Consider the following 22,446-nt stretch of genomic DNA (forward strand, 5'->3'; position numbering starts at 1 on the left):
GCTGCCTTCATAGCTAGGTGGTTCATTATTTATTTAACAAATACTTATATAATGCTTACCAAGCACCAAAGGCTGTCCCAGTGCTTACTCTATGTTAACTCACTTAATACACATGACAACCCTATGATATAGGTACTATTGTTATTATGCCCTATTCACAGATGAGAAAACTGAGGCACAGAAGGGTTAAGTGATTCACCGTGGTGTCATAGAGAATGAGTAGTAGAGCTGGGATTCAAACTCAGGCTGTCTGGCTTTCCATCCACATCCTTAACCACTCCGCTCCTATTAGCTGCTGCAACTGGTTGTCACTGAAGGCCTCCCTCTGGACCCCTTGGCAGATGTATGTACCCCACTCTTCTAAAAGTGTATGTCACTCTGGGAAAGAGGTCGCTGAGGTTATATTTTTTACCAACCCACAGAATGGGAGTTTGAAACAGGAATTTTAAGTTATCAAAAATAAAAGTGCCACATTTTATCTGAGTTTCATGCCTGCTACACAAATATAATTTCTTAACATCAGGGATTGCCTCTGGAGTCTGTTTTGTTTATATGCAGACTCTTCAGTTCTTGAGAACTCTGTAGAAAAATATGTCACTGATGCTACAAGATGGGACTGGGAGAATTTTCAGGGCCCAGGGCTGAGGAAGGCCTTCTCCTGTTACCACAAACGTTGCCCATACTTGAGTGGCCGCTCTCCTTGGCTTTTCCTGTCAAAGGGTAAAGAGACAAACCAGGTGGTGTCTGAAGGGGAATCTCCTTTGGGTGCACATATTTTTGGAAGAGCTAAGACTGTCTGTAATTCAGTATGAGTACAAATGTTGGATATAGGCTAGAAACAATTAGAATAAATTTTCCTTTTGTGTGACTTTAAAACAGAAACTCATGCGAAATCCTCCCAGTATTATTTTTAACTGTGGACACCGAGCTCAGTGGGTTCTGTAGTTGCCTAATTGAGAGCATGATTATTCATTTAACCTGTATTTTGTGTAGGAGCTATTTGCCCTCGTGCAGAAGTATTTCACAGAAAGGTCCAAATGCAATGTTGTTTTCACATCTGTTAGGAAGGGCTGCTGAGTACCTTTACCAAGCTTCCAAGTTTTTTCTCCGAAATCTTTCTTAGAATACAGTCTTATTGATAGTTTTATACTTGTTACTATAGAGAAAAATAAAACGTTGTTTTTAGCTACGTGAGGAATAATTTATTTCTGGGGTGGACTGTGGGACCAGGGATGGCTAAGTTTGGAGTGTATGAACCAACAGTGTACTGAAATAAACAGACTTGATTATTAGTAACTCATCTAATGAGTAATTCCACATGCATGGCATTATCCTAGTTTCTTTATACGTCTTATGTTATTAAAGCTTTACAAAAACTGTCAATTAGGTATTATTATTATTATTATTATTATTATTATATCCCTTTTAAAAACCAGGAAACTGATGATCAGAGAAGTTAAGTAACTTGATTAAGGTCACAGAGCTGGGATTTGATCCCAGGTCTATCTAACTTCATGCTTTTAACCATTACACTCTACTGACAGGACCTAGAATTAACCTCAATGTAGGAGACAATAATATTGAATGTGTGTGTGTGTGTGTGTGCGCGTATTGGGAGACAGTTGGTCTAGACAGGGTTTGGCAAGCTTTTTCAGTGTAGGACCAGATAGTAAATATTTCAGGCTTTGTGTGTCATATATGGTGACCTCCCCATATGTATCTCCCTGCCCCAAGATAGTCAGAAGCAAGAAGTTTAGCCTAAGATTTCCAACTAGGGAACTACTTTTATGATGTAAAATGGAGACCCTAAATGAGGAATTGGTGCTCAGGTGTAAAAGGCACACTGGTAGCTATTTTATTTATCATCATTTTATGGAAAACTAGATGAAAGACAGATGTCATTTCAGCTTTTCCTTAGCCTGCAAAGGTAAATCTGATTTGGCCATTTGTGTGTTTTGTCCTGGTAAGTGACATTAATGTCAATATAATGATTTATTGTACTGCTGAAAGGCTGGCAGTGATCTGGGCTGTGTCACTCACTCTGGTGGCAGCTTGTCACCCAGGGGTAAAGATATCTGCCACCGAGCCCAGCGCACCTGAGGGGTCCAATGACAGAGCCACAGTGATTGCCTTTCAGTTTGTTCAATTCCAGTAATCTAGATAAGTAAGCTGACTGGTGGGGATAGAGGCTCATTTGGGCTAGCCTACGTCAAAGTTTCAGAAGTCAAAAAGGGTTAAATTGGCCCAGTACTATCTCTTCCGAACACCAACCATCCATGATGCAGAGAAATCACTGACTTCTCTCTCTTAGCATTCCCAGATCCTTGCATTCACTGTATAACTTGAGTGTGGGGATACAGGAGGGGTAGCTCCATCTTTTCAAAATCTGGTGGTTCTCTTCATTCTTTCCCTCCCCTCCCCCAACAGCCCTGTTTTCCTTTCAGGTTCCTCCCTCCCTGCCTTCCTTCCTTCCACATAGCAAATATTTGGTAAGTACTTGCTCTTTAGCTCTGGGGTATAGCAGCAAAACATGGCACTGGGATATAGCAGCAAAACAATTCAGGCACAGTTTCAGCTCTCAGGAAGCCCACAGACCAAGGGGCGGCCCAGACATCCAAGAAGCTGAAACCTCTGTTGTAGCTTTTGTCCACTTGATGTTCATTGAGATTCCTGGATGTGTTTTCATCATTTTTTTTTTTTTCAAGAAACATAATCCCATGTAGTATTTTGTCTGATTTGTGAATTTCTTTATGTAGAAAGCATTCCAAAGTTATAAGATTGCATTTATTTTACGTTTAATGAATTACTTTTGTTAACCTGTATTAAAATATATTTTTTTAAAAAATAAGATGAAACAGCAGTGTAGGGAACGAGGCAGGGGTGGGGACCCTATTGTGGTTAATAGCTACCCACCGAATATCCTTGTACCATGGAGCAGTATTCGTGCTCCCTGAAAAGGGGAGACAGGCTGCCTTCCTAGCAATTTCCTGTGTGTATTTTTAGCCTACAAAAATGTAATGTTTTTGGTTTTTCTTTGAAAATGTGGTCAATAAGGAGGAGAACATTGATTCTGAATAGCAGGAAGGCTACGTGTAAGGCCTAAGAGCCAGGCAGGAGATTTTTCTTATGTCATTGAGTAACTCACCAGAAGTGGGGGTGAAGAACTTCTGATTGGGGAATCAGGTCGTCTCTGGCAGAGTCACAGAACTGATAATCAATCCTACGTCTGTCATAGGAACATAATACGGGAGCTTTAGCGGGGCTTGAAAGTAGTTGTTCTCAAGGGGTGTGATTTCAGAAATTCACTTTTGCCTATGTGTTCATAAACTATAATAATTACACTTGAAATCATTGCTAGCTCAGGTGTCCCCCTCAGTCCTCTGTGAGTGGCTTCTCCTGTTCCCTGCACTGCCTTCCACATCTTTGAAGAATTATTCACAGACGATAGTTCCCATATTACTAATGAGTCAGCCTGAGATTGTCACTTCTTTCCTCTTTTCTCTGATACACCACTGGAATTGATTTACCTTAATTTATAACTTCTGATTTCACCCCAGGGCATAAATGACTCATGGCTGATCAGGCCCCTGTCAGTGGATTTTAAACCTTTCTTTGCTTAATATATTTATGATAAGGGTCAGAGACACTACATTGAAAAGCAGCAGGGGGCCTGATGGCTTCTGGGAGTAAAAGATTCTTTCTTGTCTTTTAATTTAAGAAAGATTAAGACAAGTCAGCACTAGAAGTTGGGGTGGAGAACAGAGTAAGCTGAGGTTTGGCAGTATTACCTGATTAGCCGGCAGGCCTGAAATGATTTAACAGAGTGCACATGATGTAAAGAAACAGGCCAAAGGATCAATGCTGATAGGTTATACCCATCAAGGTATGTAGTCCTTCTGGAAATGGGTATCCTCTCTCTCTGTCCTAATGGAGGGTGAGATGTCATCCAACTGTCACATTGAACTATGCCTCTTGGTATCAACTGAAAAATGGTGGGTTATTTAAGTGTTTTGTGGGAGAACATCTTTCTCCTTTCTTCTTAGTGATTGGGAATATAGAGTGAGTTATAAGCAGGAAAAAAGATAAGAAATGACAATTCCCCTCGACCCCCACCCTGTCACATGTACCCTTTGCACAGACTCAAAATAGTGCAGCTATTTCACAAAGTAGAATTAAACTCCATTAGCTGCAGAAATGAAAATACTACACATGTTGTGGGAGGTAAGTCTGAGTAGTTGCTAGAAAAGCTAGTCAGTCTATAGAATTTCTCTTCAAACGACTGTATATCCAGTAATAGAGCATATCTATGTGTATTGTCTGTGAAAATATGTGATGATGTATGTGTTAACAGAAAAAAAAGTTACCAAATGGGATGCATATTGTGATTCTACTGTGTAAAAAGCGTACATTGCATTTTGGAAATATGTACATCAAAATATTAATGGATAGTGTCATGCGGGGCGGCCTGCGGGGTCTCTGGTCCCGCTCCCCCCATAAGAACACAGGATATGGTGAGGCCAAAAAGGAACACCCATGGAGCCATAGGTAGGGGAGTCATACCACTATATTCTCTCTGGCGGCACTATACTCTCAATAGAGGCTGGATCCACACTGTCCGCAAACCGCCATCCACACTTGCCAGCCCAGCCACCATCTTCTTGCTAGCCCCCATTCTTTCTCTCTTTCCTCTCTCTCCTAGCGTAGCCACAGCAGTTATATTAGTGGCCAATGGCTCACTGGTTACAGCTGACGGCCAACTAGCCACAGCTGATGGCCATGCAATCACAGTTGATGGCCATTTACTACCTGAGCCAGCACCTGTCTATGTGAGGCCGAGAGCCTGGAAACTACTTTCTGGGGCTCTGCCCCCACAATAGTAATACTAATCAATGAGTGGTAGGATTATAAGAAGTTTTGTTTCGCAGTTTTTCTGTAAAGGAGATGTGTATGTGGTAAGAATGATTAAATTAAAACTAAAATTCCTAGTAAATGGCGTCTTCGTGTTCATGTTTCATACATCCTAGGTTCCTTTATGAATCCCACCGGAAGCCAGAACCTCTGCACACAGCTTTCCTGAGGCTTTCTCACTGAGAATCCCCATTTCTGCTGCTGCTGCCTCCTTTAAGAGCGTGAGGCCTAGAGGGCTGGAACATTGCAAAGTGTCAGACGTTTCCCAGGGCCCTGGTCAGGGCTCTTACTCAGCTGTTTATCCTTCTTGCGATCAACCAAGTCATATTCAATAGTAAGAAGACAGGAGCTTGGGAATTATTCCTGGTTAAGACCTTTTAACCTCTGCCTCCACATATTGTTGGACTTCAGTTTCTTTACCTCTACAAAGCTTTTTTTTCCATGTCTCTAGAAAAGAGAGAAGTAGTTTTTGTTATAATGGTTTTTGTCTATTTTCATTAAAATACACAGGATGCCAAAAACATTTTAAAAAAGGAAAATTGTATTAAAATTGTAATATTCAACATACACCGATAACAATAGATGAACACGTCACATTTGACTTCTGCAATTACAAAAGGTGCTCAGAGTGCTTACCTTCAGCGTCCAGACACTTCTGATGATGGTGAACCACTGCTTGAGCAATGCTGACCAAAGTGTCCACTTGTACACATTTTTTGGCACCCCCGGTATGTGTATATATGACTATGACCAGCTCAGAAATGAGGGTGCACTTGGCTATTTAAATGCATTCATGCCTCTTTCCATTTGCTAATTACTCGCTCAAGCAGCAGCCCTATGGAGCAGGAAGTACATTATGTTTTACCTGAGAGTTGCTCATCCTGCACCCCCCGCCCCCAGAACTCTGGGGCCCATTCAGTCCTCTCTACTGAGAGCCACACAAAAGAACCACACTGAAGTCTTTCATGGCCACTGTTTCTAGGAGCCATCAAGTATCACCACTGAAGTTACTTCCTGAGGATTGTGATGCCTGATCCCTGTATAGGACACAGTGTGCCCAAGCTGGGGCCCCAGGATGACTGTTCTCTTAGTGCTCTCATGGCCACTGTTCCCCACAGCACAGGACACAGCCATATGCTCTTCCTGACCACACCTTCCAGCCCCAAACCCTTAATTTTTGTCTTATGCCCAAGTCACCAGCCTGCACTGTCCAGGGAATTTTATTTCATGGGGCTTTTTGTCTTTTCATGCCACTGTGCCTTGTGCAGACCTTCCTTGGTCCACTCCAACAGGTAAACCGAGTTTTGACTCTCAGAAAGTAGGGATGGCACATGGGTACTTCACATCTTCTTCCTCCCAGGGCTCTGGGATCCTCATGTGATAGAATCCAGCAGGAGGTTGGTCAATGTGACCAGACCGTCTGTGTTGGCTAATTTTCTATGACCAAAGTTAGGTTCCTACCCTCCCACAGAAACTGGGAGATGGGGGCCCTAGCTTTCTTGATGATTACATTGTAAAGGGATGGTTTCCAGGTTCTTGAGAAAGACATCCCTGGATTGTAGAGGATTTACATCTAAGAGGCGCAGAGAAATAATTTACCATTGCAAGTTTCTAAAGTAAGTGCTCTGAGAAAAGGGAAGTCAGGGGCCTGTAGTCAAGAAGAAGCCTGACTCAAGTTTAGTCAATCTGAGGGGAATGTGAAGGCCATCTTGGTGAGTAGCTGACTTGGTGCAGCCTTGGTGCAGCCTTGATATCATCACAAAAGTTTCTGATTCATTCTTCTCCTCACTCCCATCCTTCAAGGGGGCCCAGCTTTCCCAGTATTTACACAGCTCAGGGAGACTATGAGTGTGTCAACAGGGGACAACAGAGTTCTGGCTTCTAGCAAATTTTGTCACACAATTGACCATGCTATAAGGCGCTGTTCCAGATGTGATGGTAGTCCTCTTTGTGGGGGGTGGATACTTCATGTAATGCTTTGGGTACAAAGGGAGTTCAGAAATGACACCTTTTCAAGAGGATGCTAAACTGCGAGTTGGGGAGTCCATGTTTTTCTTTTCAGAGACTATTGTGTTGTTTTTCTGCTGCAACTTTATAAACACACTGGCACCAATGTTCCCGCTACACCCCCAGATCATTGACTCAGAGAGAATTTACTTCCTTAGAAGTCAACATGATGCTATTTCCTATAGGATAGGAGTTTAAAATGTATTGCAGTGTGTCGTCATTTGTTCTTATTGAATGGTGAAAGGTACATATAAGGGAACTGGTAACCTGTATTAGGCTGATAAATTTTTAGAGACTATTCTAAGTTCTAAGTAACAATCTTAAGTCCACAGGAGGAATGTGACCAGAATTATTAACTCTGTTTAGATCAAGATATAATACAGAAACCTCTGTCCACTTAGGAACTTACTCTGTCATCTCTGCCTATCGAGTCATGTTCTGCAAACAAGACCGTTTCTCGAGCACCTTCGTAAGGGACTCGGCGTGTTGTTCTGCTGGAGAGAAGTAACTTGACATTTTCATTGCTAATAACTCCTGCACAGAGTGTATTGACACTTCAGTTTTGAACCAAATCAACAAATAATGAGCACCCATTCTGTGAGACTCACCCACACAGTTCTTGCTCGCAAAAGACTTAGGCTGTTGAGGAGCCAAGATGTAGACATGTGCACAGTGAAATAATGATAGACTACTTAAATAAATGTCAAAATATCAACAGATTTCATCTTGAAGTTTGTGAGTAATTACAAAACCATCTCTGCAGACATTAATTACAACAGGAGGTGAGAGGAGGGGAAGAACATGTATAAAATGGACCTCACATTTTTTTACCAAGCCTGCTTTGTCTTTCCCTCCATCTCTTTGCATAGGGTATACATCCTTAAAATTTTTCCCATGCGTATGCCTCTTACCTCTTAGCTGTTTTTGTATGCCCGCCTTTCACTGCAGATAATAGATCCATTCTCAGTTTCCTAAATTCACCATCATATGTGACACTCCTGCCTCCATACCAGTGTTTCCCTCTGCTGGAATTCCTGTTTCAACTCTTCCCTCTTTTTTGTTTCCTCTACGTTGCTAACTTCTCTTAATTAAACTAAGCAATGAAGGACCCTCACCTTTTTCTCTAGTCAGGCCCTCAAAGGATTGCATGATGCCCACCCACACTGGGAAAGGCCATCTGCTTTACTCAAGTCCACCAATTCAAATGCTAGTCTTTCTGGAAGCCCTCTCAGACACACCCAGGAAGAATATTTAACCAGATAGCTGGGCATGCCACAGCTCAGTCAAATTTACACATAAAATTCACCATCACAGGCAGAATCAGCATCTTATGGACATTGTTAGAAATACAAATTCTTAGGCTGCACCGCAGACCTACTGAAGCCTCATCTCAGGAATCTGTGTGCTAACGTGCTCTCCAAGTGTTGCTAACATACAAACATATTTGAAACATACTGCTTTGGAGGGCCCTGCTTTGTCCTCTCTCTGTAATGCCCTCATTTATGGGGTACCTGCATCCTTGAACATGCTTCATACCCAAGCTCTAAAATTCTGCCCTGAGTCTGTTTCAAAACCTGTGTGGGTCTCTTCCCCAGGTCCATGAAGGGACAGTTGTTTGAGAGGGCTGTGAATGAAGCTTGGACATGTGAAGGTGTCCACATACGTGTGTGCCAGGCCCCTTGCTGGACAGCATGGAGCTGGGGGCAGAAGAGAAGGATGGTGAGCCACAGGCTGGGGGTTGGTTATTTTCTGTTCTGCTACCGTGTTTCCCCGAAAATAAGACCTAACTGGAAAACAAGCCCTAACATGTTTTTCAGGATGAGATCCCTGGAACAATAAGCCCCAATACGTCTTTTGGAGCAAACCTTAATATAAGACCTGGTCTTATTTTCAGGGAAACATGGTAGTTCTAAATTTGAACCTCCTTTCTGAGTCATTTTGAAGTTGTGTTTATTAACATAGCAGTACAGACCATATTTTTATTTACCTGTTTGCTAGCTTGATTTATATGATTTAGATATTCAGATTTATGATGTAAAGACATCTATGGGTGTCCTCTACCCAGTCCTGCAAACGTTAAGGCAGATCCTGCTCTGAAGTTTTAATGCTGGGGTTATTTCAGACTCCCCCATGGGGCTAGAACTCCTCAGGAGCAAAAATTGGTTTTATTTAACCCTAACTCCAATGCCTTGTGCAGCGGCTGGCATAAGTGACCTAGCAGCTGTGTGTTGAGTAGTTTGGAATGCCTTTATGAAGAAGGCTGGGGCTGTCAGGGGAAACCTTTTGTGGGAGAAGCTGGGCCCAGGTGGTTGTTCTTCAGCCAGAATCAGTGAGACAGCTGCAGACAGTGTCCTCATGCAGGCAACACTTTGCTATCGTCACGTAAATTGTTGGAATTAGGGAAAATAAAGGGGGCATAGCATTGACATGATGTCATCTGGTGGAACTGATTCCTCAGACCGAACAAAGTGACATGAGTTTGAAGTCCAAGCAAGGTGGGAAAGAGAACAAAACGCCATAGATTAATTAGAAATAATGAAAACAGCTGTCAAACTAGCCTGAAACCTTGGCTTACTACAATTAAGTGTTCAATACAAACTAATTAAATTAGCAGTTCCCAGGTGTTAGCTTTACAGATAGTATAAATTATGCATGGAGGCAGGAAGCTTTGTCTATACTGTTTTGGTGGTTCTTCTCATTTTATGGTTTGCTGTGTGGCATTTGTTTCTGGTTTTAGTGTAATGCCTCATGTCAGATATATCACAAAGTAGTGGCATAATTGAACACTTGCACATGGATGCTGAATATTTAAATAGGTTCACATTTTGATTTTTTTTCTCTCTCTTTGAAATTCTTCTTCTACTAACAAAGGTTGGATTCCCACAGATAGTCTCAAATCTTGTTGGCTCAATATATATCAGGGAATGTTGGAAAACAAAAGCTTTATAAATGTAAGATGTATTATTAATGCTCGCTGCTGTGAAATGCTGACAATAAATAGGAGCTGATTGCATGCACTGCAATGTCTCAGTCAATTTTGATGGTTGGGGAAGAGCATAGATTTCCAAGCAGAGCGACAACAGGTTGTCTCGGTTTTTGCTTTTCTTCTCAATGCCTGGCTGAGGCTCCATCCTTGTCTTATGTCAGTGCATTTCTTCGGACTGCTGTTCAGTTGTCATTTTCCAAGGGACATCTGGCATTTGGAAGGTGCCAGGTGAGGGGGGTCATTGATTTATTTTTTTTCTAGACATTTTAACTGACTTTCTTAATAAAGTTGGTAGTTTGTAAGATTCAGCCAGCCAACCATGATTCATTAAGAGCCTACTTTGTGTGTCAGACTCTGGGTCAGGATGGGAGAAAACTGTGAAGTGGAATGAAGCCTGTTAGGTCCACAGAGTGTCTAGAGTCTTATGAGAAACTAGGACACATATGAAATCACACTGAGTCACATGAGCCCGGGCCCAAGTGCCAAGGAGGCAGTCTTTTCAGAGTGGAATCACTTCCAGCTGAGGAGAAAGTTGTTGTCCAGGAGACGTTTCCAGCTTCACTCCATCTCTTTGAGCAGTGCTTTTCACACTGTGTTGACCCTGAGTTACAGTAAGGAAAGTACTTTATGTCACAACCATACATATTTATGGGTGTGAAATCACTGAAACTAAAGTTCACTAAACAATACTTAACCCTTACTATGTGCTGTGCACTTTGGTCTATTCTTTCTGTTCTATTCTTTCTAGTCTATTCTTCATACTCTGTTCTATGAAATGCTCTATTTTATGGAAAATACGGCAGGCTGCAGTCTCAATAAATTGTTCAATGCCCCACTAATTAGTTACCATCCACAACCTGGACAACATTGCATTAGAGACCTGACTTAAAATCCTGCAGCTACTTCCCAGTGTGCCACCTCCCCTACCTTCCTTCCTATACCTCCTATAATAGGAAGTTTATCAGTGTCTCTGCAGTGGAATCGCTAGGGGAAATTCTTGGTGTCACGTAAGATAGGTATTCCTTCTCTAGCAATTTGGGGACTTTACTTCTCCCACTCCCTCCCCACCCCAGCAGACCAGGTTGTGGTTGCTTGTGTGGAGTACACAAGTAAGAGAGAACCATGGAACCCCTTTGCCAAGCTGACCCATATCCAGTTAGTTGTCTCATGCCCTTTTGATCAGGTCCCAAATTGTTATTTGGGGGGCGTAGTACTGTGTTTCCCCCAAAACAAGACCGGGTCTTATATTAAGTTTTGCTCCAAAAGATGCATTAGGGCTTATGTTCAGGGGATGTCATCCTGAAAAATCATGCTAGGGCTTATTTTCCGGTTAGGTCTTATTTTCAGGGAAACATGGTAGGAGGTCTGAAGAAATAGGTTTAGGATGTGGTAGGAAGATTTTAATAATATTCCCATGCCCATGAGGAATTTGTTCTTATTGAAGATTAGGGTGATTATTCCTAGAGTCACCTGAGTATTAATCTAGCTTCAGAAAACCTTATTCTGGACATATTTATGTGATGGTAGTTGTTTTTAGGATAGTACCAGATATTTGGCTGAAATAATGTTTCATGAAATGTTATCATGTGTTTATACCCTTAAACGTTCACAGAAAGCCTCTTATATTCTGGGCCCTCTGCTTTATTCTGGGTTATTATGACCTGACATCTTCAGAGTCCGGAGAGAGAGACAGACATGGAAAATCATTCCCATGAAAGCACCATGTAGAGGTTCGTATAAGCGACTGTGGGCCACAGAAGATGCAACCTCTGATTTCTTGTGGAGGTCAGGGCAGTTTCCTGAAGGAGATAATATTAATATTATCAAGGAGGAGGCAGAGTTTGCTAAGCCAAGAGGTTTAACTTTCCAGGGGGAGAGAACAGGACGTGAGAAGCATTGAAGATGTGAGAGAGCCCAGAACTGCAAGAAACTTAGTGAGGATGGGGGAGACAGGAGAGAGGAAGCTGGAGAAACACACAGAAGGGAGATGACAAAGGGGCTTTTATGCCATGTTGAAGAGTGTGGACTTTATCCATGGAAAACTGGGGAGGGATGCATGTAAGGATTAGTAGTAGAGGAGTGATCACAGAATTTACATTTTGGAAAGATGACTCTGGTAAATAATGTATTTCTAAGGAATTTAATTGCTGTGGCATGCAAAGGCCTCACATACTGACACACACTTTTAGAGTGAAGACAGAGGATGTAAAATGGAGATTGGAATTTCTCTAACTTGAATGTGCGTCACTTGGAGGGCTTGTTAAAATACAGGTTGCTGGGACCCACCCACAGAGCTTCTGGATCAGTAGGTCTGGGGCAGGTTCTTGGAATTTGCCTTTCTAACAGGTCTCCAGGTGATGCTGATGCTGCTGGTCCAGGTACCACATTTTGCTTAGTGAATGCTGTGGTAGGAAAAATAATGGCCCCCGAAGACGTCCATGTCCTAGTTACCCCAGCACCTATGACTATGTTATGCTAGATTGCAAAGGGGAATTAAGGTTTTGAGTGGAATTAATTTATAATTAATAAATCAGTAAATTAAAGTTTCTGAAGAGCTGACCTTAAAGAGAGAGATTAGCTTGGATTATTCAGGTGGGCCCAATGTAATCACAAGGGTGCTTAAAAATCAGATGAGAGGGGCGGAGGAAGAGAGTCAGAGGGCAGTGTAACAATAGCAGGTACTGGAATAACGTTTCTTTCAACGTTGGCTTGTTATAATGTTGATGGAACGCTGTAGGAACTTTACTTTTGTTTATATCAGTTAGCCTCTGGTAAAATTGGCTTCCCTATATGTCATTTCACTTAAAGTCACAGAACCTATTGAGGATATTAAATGAGGACTTACCTGTACAGAAGAACGGGCAAAGAGATACAACGTAGCTGACTTTGAAGACGGAGAAAGGGGGCCCTAAGTCATGGAATGAGCAGCCTGTTGGAGCTGGAGAAGGTAAGAAAATGGATTCTCCCTATAATCTCCCGAAGGAGCTCTCTAAAAGGAGGAACTGTGTCTTATTTTTAGTAGTAGCTCCAGCCCCTAGCACAAACACCGACGTTTAAGGAGCATGCTATTACTAGTTTAATTAATACTGTTAGGTGGCAGAGATTCTGGAGTTTGGATTGTCTTTGTGCAATTGCAGCTGAAGGTCACATGATATATGACCAAAATATTAGGTTGCTGCAAAAGTAATTGCGGTTTAAAAGGTTAATAATAATTGCAAAAACCGCAATTTCTTTTGCACCAACCTAATACAATCCTAGGCCAGCTGACACCTTGATTACAGTCTACTAAAACAAGAGTCAGACTTCTAACCTACAGAACTGTTAGAGAATACAATTGTATTGTTTTAAGCCACCATGTTCGTGGTAATGTGTGATGCAGCAAAGGGAAACAAATACAAATACCTCTAGGTACTGTGGTGAGCAGCGAGAGCCCAACGCTGAAAACTGACTTGGTCACTGACCACCACCTTCCCTATTTGTTTGCACTCACTTCCAACTCAGGACCAACAGAGAAAGCCAAATGTGCATCCCAGACCAACCACATAAGATGTCCTGCCTCCAGCTTTCCCAGGCCAACATCCTTTAACCAGAGCACACCTGACGCCTTCCCTTTTTTTTCACTAAAAAGCCTTTTCACTCCCCTGCCTGCTTTTGAGTCACTGTCAATCACAGGTGATGGTGGTTGACTCTCTTGCTATAGCAAGCTTAGAATAAATAGCCTCTGTTTGTTCTCATTTGGGTGGTCTTCCTTGATTTCCATGAGAGTTCTCTGCTCTTTTTTCTTCTTCAGTGATTATTCTAATGTAGTGGTTCTCAATGCAGGGGGATTTTGCCCCTCATGCCCTCTCCCTCCCAAACCCAGGCACATTTGGCACTGTCTGGAGGCAATTTTGGTTGTCACAAGTGAGGGATGCTACTGGCATCTAATGGGTAGAGATCATCGTAGGAATCTGTTAAATAGCCTACAATGCACAGAAGGCCCCTAACCCCAAAGGATTATTTGGACCCAAATGCAAATGGTGCTGAGGTTAAACAAATCTAATGGTAGGAATTTCTGGCCCTCATGCCACCAGAGGTATATGTGGAGGTATCTTTTTATGTGGTGGGACAGTAATACTAAAACAAGGCAGAGGTGGCCAGCATTCAGTCTATATTCACTCTGACTGAACTTGATCTTATAGCAAAGATAATCCTTTCTTCTGCTTTCCAAAACAAAATGATCTCCCTTGCCCTGAAAGAGCAGGAAAGTCTAGTGTTTCACTTTGTTCTTCTGCCTACCGTGTTTCCCCAAAAATAAGACCTAGCCAGACCATCAGCTCTAATGCATCTTTTGGAGCAAAAATTAATATAAGACCTGGTATTATATTGTATCATATTATAAGATCCAGTCTTATATTAAAATAAGACCCAGTATTTATATTATATTATATTATATTATATTACTATAAGAATATAGTAAAATAAGACAGGGTTTTATATTAATTTTTGCTCCAAGAGACGCATTAGAGCTGATGGTCCTGCTAGGTCTTATTTTCGGGGAAACACAGTAGTAACTCCTAGAGATTTATAGTACATGTAAAAATATGCTAATATATTTCCATCTAATCTTTATGTATATACATGAAATATGACTATAACATGAAATTTCCAAGTATGAATTGTGGAAATGATCTCTTTATGTCGTAGCTATATCATACACACAGACACATGCATACATTTATTTGTTTCTAGCTGCTTCAATTTGCAAAACTACTTCCCCAATTCTCTTCCTCCACCGATACCTCAGTCAAATGGGGTGTGTTTCGTTTGAGTTTTATATATCTGAGACACTCTCATCTCTGGATCTTCAGAGCTGATTTGGAATGCATGCTATCGAAGCCTCCACATTCCTCATGCATTTAAAACAGAGCTGTAGTTGGAGATTTCTTCCACTGATCAACCTCTAGCGTTTCGATTGACAAGCTCAGGAAGAAAGAGGTGAGGTAAGGCATTAGCTGGGGAGAGAGGCATTTTCAATCCTTTTGCTTTGACATTTTGCAGGCTAATTAATCAATTTCATTAAAAAGAGAATGTTGCCATGGTATCCTGAGGCATGTTTATACTGCCACATTAAGATTTCAGGGTATTTTTAATCTTTAATTACCTATTTCCATTTTTTAAATTTGAATTGGCAAAGGCCTTAAAATTTTTTTTTTTTTGATTGGTTTTCTGTCAGTGTTTTCTGAGATTGAGGTACTAATTGAAATGGAGCTGCCTCTCTTCTTTGAGAAGAAATAAGATCACCTCTGGAGCCCTGGTTCTGTACAAGATTTGATTAAAAGTTCCACGGAGGTCATTGTGTCAGCCTGCTCTCAATGCACGTGCTATGCACAAGAAGTCACTAATTCATCACCAGAGACATGACCCCGAAGGAGTTTTATTTATGATATGTAACGTATACTTGCAAGGATTCCAAATATTTTCAGGAACATATTCAATTCTAGCTTTTTCTTTCCCTGTAGTATCACAAAAATGTTTAGTGTCCATGATAAAACAGGTGACTTATGCCCTGGATGGTAGTTTTCTGGGAGTGTCAAGAGAATTGAAAATGCCCAGTTTCATTTAAAGAACATGTTTTAACTACTTGAAGTAACAAGTAACACTGATTATTTAAAGAGCCCTTTCTGGCATGCTTTCTAACTCCTAGTCGTTAAAGGGATGAGTGAAGATATGAAAAGGGGGAAAGTGCAATGTAGCTTTTGAATTAGATCAGACTGAAATCTTTCGTATTGAAGTAGACCAGGAATAACATAATAAAAACAAGTCAGACAGAAACACTCTCCTGCATTTTATGAAGGATGTGAAAATATGTGCTGTAATTCTTTTCCTTTTCTTTCTTTGGATTTACTATAAGTGTCTGTGCTTAGGGGGATTTGGAAACTTATTAAAAAAGAAAAAATGAATCCATGGAAAATACAAATGTGTCTGTCATTTATAAGGGGCCATCTAGCTAGTGTGTCCTCCCTCTGGGTCTCATTTATGCATTGTTATTAATGTTTAATCTGTGGCTTAAATCGTAACGCTCATTTATAAGGTGTGCCCATTTATAAGATATATATTACTGAAGCTGACACCTTAGGTTTTTCATGGAGCTCAGCACTGTTAAGTGTTGCTCCTGCAAAAACCCACTTCTTCAAGGACAAAGGTTGTGTCCCAGCAATGCTATCTACAGAAAACATCTCAGAAATAGAGAACCTTTCAGTACAGAAACCTTATACACCACCACTAGGAATTCTTACTTCCATTTGCAGCCTGGCTTGTGAGCTGCTTTGTGACTTGTGCTGGTCAATCTCAGGCTTGACATGCCTCTGTCCTCTTAGGTTCCACATGTGAACAACAATTACAATTGCCTGATAGCACTACTGATTAGCCAGTCCAGGTGACTGAAAGTTCAGCACTGCAGTATAAAAAGTGCTGTATTTTCAGCTATGTCTTGTATTAAAAAAAAAAAAAAAGATTCACACACTGCCAAAAGTATTAAGAAGTTGTCAACACATATCTTGGTGGAATATTTTAAGTATGATTGCTGAGCTATTAGAATTTGAGTAAGGTGAAAGTATTATTGTAAATTAGACTTTTGACCCAGAGGATTAATCTAGGTAAAAATCTACATGGTCTAGGATTGTATTTTGGTCATATAAGCATCTGACCTTCAACTGCAATTGCACGAAGACAATCCAAACTCCAGAACCTCTGCAACCTAACAATATGAATTAAACTAGTATTTATTGTCTCTTAAATGTCAGTGCCTGTGCTAGGGGCTGGAGATCCTACTAAGAGAAGTAACTAAGTTTCAGTGTGCATATAATTAGGGTATTTTGACTTTGGTTTGGAGTCAAGGTTTACTGCAAATCTATTCCATTTGCAATTTGCAATAGGAAGTTCTCCCAGGAACTGAATACTTAGTTCCTTCCCAGTTGTTTTCAGAACACATTGGAGGGATAATTTAGCACAGCCTTGGGGAATCCAGTTTCTAGATAAATTGATATCTTTGTGATATCCTGTAGGGCATGTTGATGTTAGTGATGAAGGGATTGGGGTTTGAGAGATAAACGGTATGGAGACAAAGGCTGAGTGGGGAGACAGTCCGGGAGATATGTGGCTGGTTTGTGGGGAGCCGGGCTCAGATTGTGCATTTGTCATAATGGGAAACTAACATGGGGTTAAGAATCGTCTGTTTATTGATTTCCACAGGCAGAGACTTTCCCTGGAGTGTCTCAAATGCATGTGCTGTGCATGAATGCTGGATTTGGATTAGTGAGCTGAAAGATGCAGAGCGGCACACTCGGCCGGGTGAGTCTCTATGGATTGTGCACCGGGGAGGAACCATGAGCACTGTTCATTTTAGGAGGTAGGAGGCATGGTGGGTGTTTGGCAAGGTTGGCAGGCTGGCTCTGAAGCCAGGTTTCGCTGTGGCTGAATGACCTTCCATGGAAGTCATTTTGTTAAGTCTCTCCGCATAAGATCTAGGTCTGTTAAACATCGTCACATAATCCCAGTTCTACTGTTCACTTTCAAAGCAATTAGAAGTCTTACGCTGAAGGTGTACTAGATAAGCCATAAATACACCAGAAGGTCGGCTTTCATCGTACTTTAGAAGAAGATGTATATGAGAATGTGTGATGAGGACTCAGGGAGCTAGGCAAACTGACAAAACAGTTTACCCTCATTTTCATAGTTCATAGGAAGTCTATTCAGAGAAGGCAGTGATATTTTTTTCCCTTGAGAATTACATTTTACATTCCCATAAAGAAAAATGATGCTGAGCTTGTGTGTGGTGATGTGTCTACCCTGATGTTGTGTGTAGGCATTTACCCTAGGCCCTGGGCAGTGTCCCAGAGTTAGTATGCTGGCCTCTGGCTGGGACTCAGCATTTTCTGGGTATAGAGCCCTGTAGTGGGAGTGATGATGGGGACAGAAGACACAGTGTTTCCTTGAGGTCAGGGATCTTCTTCCTAGGAGAGACAGCAATGCTGAATGAGACAGCGCTGGCTGGCTAGTAGCCAGAAATTGGGGTTTTTGTTTCAGCCCAGGTACAGTTATTTGATGGGTTGTCATTAATCTCCATGCCTCAGTTTCCTTCTCCTCTTATCATTAAATAGAGCCAGTCATATCTGCCTGACCCTCATTACAGAACTATTATAAGTTCCAATGGGATGATTTAAAGTATGGTAAAAAAAAAAGTGTAAGTAGAATTAGCACATGTAAACACACCTCACTCATATATTGTGGCATGAAGGGCTCTGTCAATTAGTTTTACAGATAATTGAACATTATAGCTTTAATTCAAGCATTTAAAATACCACCCTTTAATAAAAAACCTTTCAAAATGCATGACACTTTTCATGGCCATTAAAACTCAGGTGACAGTAAACATGATAGTCTCAATGAATTGGTAAATTGTTTTTCTGTGAAGACCCAGATAGTATTTTATGCCTTGCAGGACATATGGTCTCTGTCATAACTACTCAGCTCTGCCATTGTAGCATGAAAATGGCTATGGATGGGGTGGGGGGAAGCTTGCTCTTCCCAAGTATGTCATGGACCAATACTTTTGTAAAATATAATAAAAATGAATTAGAAAAAGTACCAGAGACACTTTAACTGAGTGTGGCTGTGTTCCAATAAAACTTTATTTACACAAACAGGCAGTCAGTTGAATTTGGCTCATATGGGCTATAGTAGTTTGCTAACTTCTGGCCTATCCAAAGTTCAAGGGGGTGGGGAAATGTAATCAAACCATTTTCCCTGGAGAAGGAGACCTAGTGTGTTTGTGAAGAAACATGTTTAGCTGTTTGAGTACAAGCACGGGATAGGCAGGTGATTGAGTTTAGTCAGGTTTGGAGTTTTTGCAGGTAATTGTAATGAATGGAATATAATGGATGGGAGTAAGGGAATTGATGATCATTTAAAGGGAGTGATTATTAGATCCTAAGCCAGGTAATCAAAAGAGTGAGGAAGTCAGGGGTGAGAGTGGTCAACATTGTCGGGACAGAGGATTGGAGGTTTTAATGAAGCCAAGAAATCTTGAAATGGGAATAATTGAGTGCACTAGAAGGATAGAGGATGGTAGTCAGTAAGTAGAAACTTGAAATTTCTGGGAGTGGTTCAGCTATTCTAGGATTGTGGGGATAGAGGTGAAAGAAAAAGGAAAAGCTTATTAGAGGTGAGGAAATCAAGGAACAGAGAAGCCAAAATGTTGAGCGGCTCATCCATGGAGATACTGAAGGCATCAAGAACGATATAGAAGTAAAGAGTAAACTAGGTGCCAAATCCATTGGTAGATAAAGCGGGGGTTCCTGAGAGGTCTGTGGGGATAGTGAGAAAGTTTGGAGTTAAGGACTTCAAGTCTGTTGGAGTGAAGGAAGAAAGATGACAAATAGTCTGGAAGGAGATCTACACTGGCGAACACTGCTTATATATGCACTGATTCCATTAGTGCTGCTTCCTGGGTGCACAAACTACATTTCTTAGCCTTTTCTGTGATTAGTCACGTGATACAGTTCTAGTCAACAGAATGATGATAGAAGTGATGCTCAGTATTTCCAAGCCTTCCCATAAAAACTTTCCATGTGTAGTGCTCCATTCTCTCTCTTCTCTTGTCTGCTCGATGGATATATAGGATCCTTAGAGGACTCCCAGGGTCCAGGGAATGATGAGTCACTAAATAGAAGGATCCTGTGTTCTTGAATGTTTGCTGCTTTTGACCACTAGGTTGGACTTCACATGAGCAAGAAAGAAACTTCTGTTAAGTCCCTAGCATTACTTACTCTAATACACATACCCTAACCCTAGGTTCTGAGGTACATGGAGTTTCAGGGAATAATAATAAAAAAAATAAAAAAAATTGAAGCAAATAACAACCCAAAACCTTAAGAGGGCTGCACGGAAAGTGGTACCGTGTTTCCCCGAAAATAAGACCTAGCTGGACCATCAGCTTTAATGAGTTTTTCAGAGCAAAAATTAAGATAAGACCCGGTCTTATATAAAATAAGACCGGGTCTTATCTTAATTTTTGTTCCAAAGATGCATTAGACCTGATGGTCCGGCTAGTGTCATATTTTCGGGGAAACACGGTATCATCCAGGGACAACCAGATGTCTGATTATGATAATGTCGATGCTAACAATGTTATTGATACTAAAAACAGCAGCAATAATAATACCACCATAACCTATCTGGTATCAAGGGCTTATGAGGGTTTGAGACCCCTTTTTTAGGTACTGGGAATACAGTTAGACATCATTATGGCTTTTTGGGTGTTGAATCTATTGAGCTCATTGCCTTTGAAAAGCCAAGCATTCTTCACATGGACTGTTCTTTCCCCTGGTCTCTCTCATCTTCCCCTTGCTCAATTGGGATTTTCAGATCCCAAATGAAGAAACATTCATTATTCTACCTGCTCCCTCAATTTCCTTGGAGATCATGGGAGTTGGCATTTTTTACCTGTTATTCTCTTCATAATCTCCTTAAGCTTCAGTTTCCTCACTTGTAAGATGTGAATAATAACAAACAACACCTTAAAGGGCTCATATGAGGATTAAATAAAATGATGCCTGTGCATAAGTCACTTAGCACTTAGTGTTTGGCACATAGTAAGCCCTCAATGAATGTTAACTATTGTTGTTGGTTGTTCAAGGATCTAATTTATCCAAGCCAAGGAAAGGAAGTTATTTAGAGCAGTCATTCTTGAAGTGTGGTCCCAAGATCAGCATCAGTACAGGAATTCTTGGGGCCCACCCCAGTCTTACTGAATCATAAACTCTGCAGGTGGGACCCAGTAATCTGTGTTTTAAAAAGCCCTCCAGTTGGTTTTGATGCACACTGAAGTTTGAAAACCATTTCTTACTCATTTTAGCAATGTTTATTCTCTTATTTTATTTTTTTGACATTCAATATTATTTTATATTAATTTCAGATGAACAGCATAGTGGTTAGAAATTTACGTAATTTATGAAGTGATCCCCTTGACTGGTACCTACATGGCACTATACATAGTTATTAGTATATTATGTGTTCTATTCCCTGTGCTTTACTTTACATCCTCATTACTATTTTATAACTACCAATTTATATTTCTTATTACTTTCACCTTTTTTACTCTGCCCAACCCCCTCCCATCTATCATCCCAATAGATCTAGTCCCTGTCTGACACCATACCTAGTTATTACAATATGATTGACTATATTCCTTATGTTATACCCTACATCCCCATGACTACTGTGTAACAACCAATTTGTGCTTCTTAATCCCTTCCCCTTTTTTATCCACTCCCAACTCCCCTCCCATCTGGCAACCATCAAAATGTTCTCTGCATCTATGAGTTTCTTTCTGTTTTGTTTGTTTATTTTATTCTATAGATTCCACTTATAAGTGAAATGGTTTGACTTTTGTCTTTAGCCCTCAACGTACTACACTAAACACAATGCCCTCTAGGTCCATCCATGTTGTCAAAGATGGCAAGATTTTTTTTTGGGGGGGGTCTTAAAGAAATCCCTCTAAGATTGCTTGTTATACTGGTTTGGTGGTGATGAACTTTAGTTTTTTTCTTGTCTGGGAAGCTCTTTATATGCCCTTTGATTCTAAATGATAGCTTTGCTCGGTAGAGTAATCTTGATTGTAGGTCCTTGTTTTTTTTATCACTTTGAATATTTTCTGCTAATCCTTTCTGGCTTGCAAAGTTTCTGTTCAGAAGTCAGCTGACAGTCTTGTGGGAGCTCCCTTGTGTGTAACTGCCTTTCTCTTGCTCTTTTTAAGATTGTCTTTAACTTTTGGCATTTTAATTATGATGTGTCTTGGTGTTGGCCTCTTTGGGTTTATCTTGTTTGGGACTCTCTGTGCTTTCTGGGCTTGTATATCTATTTTCTTCATTAGGTTAGGGAAGTTTTCTATCATTATTTCTTCAAATAGGTTTTTAGTTCCTTGCTCTCTGTCTCCTCCTTCTGGTGCTCCTATAATGCAAATGTTGGTATACTTGATGTTGTCCAAAAGGCCCTTTAAACTCTCATTTTTTTGGATTCTTTTTTCTGTTCTCATTTGATGTTTTATGCTACCTTATCTTCTAAATTGCTGATTCAATCCTCTGCTTCATCTAATTAACTGTTGATTCCCTCTAATGTAGTCCTAATTTCTGTTACTGTATTCTTTATTTCTGACTGGTTCTTTGTTTTCTATCTTCATTTTTATGTTTCCTGCCTCTTTGTTGAAGTTCTCCCTGAGATCATTGACCAGCCTTAAAACCAGAGTTTTGAACTCTGCATCTGGTAGTTTGCTTATCTCCATTTTGTTTTGTTCTTTTTCTGTAGTTTTGTTCTGTTCTTTCATTTGGGCATGTTTGTCTCCCCATTTTGGCTGCCTCCCTGTCTTTATTTCTATGTTGGTTAGGGCTTCTATGTCTCCCAGGCTTAATAAAGTGGCCTTATGTACTTGGTGTGCTGTGGGGCTCAGAGGCACAGTCTTCCTGGTCACCTGAGCTGTACACTCCAGGTATGTCCCTTGTACGGGT

At 40.8% G+C, this 22,446-nt stretch overlaps 1 long non-coding RNA gene across 1 annotated transcript in view; it reads left to right on the forward strand.

Annotated features, from left to right (window-relative positions):
- Positions 1-17,035: 17,035 nt before the first annotated feature.
- Positions 17,036-22,446, forward strand: part of LOC141571828 (uncharacterized) — a 116,390-nt gene continuing 110,979 nt past the window's right edge. The window contains exon 1 of the long non-coding RNA XR_012496885.2: positions 17,036-17,233. This is a non-coding gene — a long non-coding RNA (uncharacterized LOC141571828). The remainder of the gene's footprint in view (positions 17,234-22,446) is intronic.

Source organism: Rhinolophus sinicus, chromosome 2 (assembly GCF_057876585.1).
Source record: "Rhinolophus sinicus isolate RSI-liver-muscle chromosome 2, RSI-T2T, whole genome shotgun sequence".
NCBI lineage: Eukaryota > Metazoa > Chordata > Mammalia > Chiroptera > Rhinolophidae > Rhinolophus > Rhinolophus sinicus.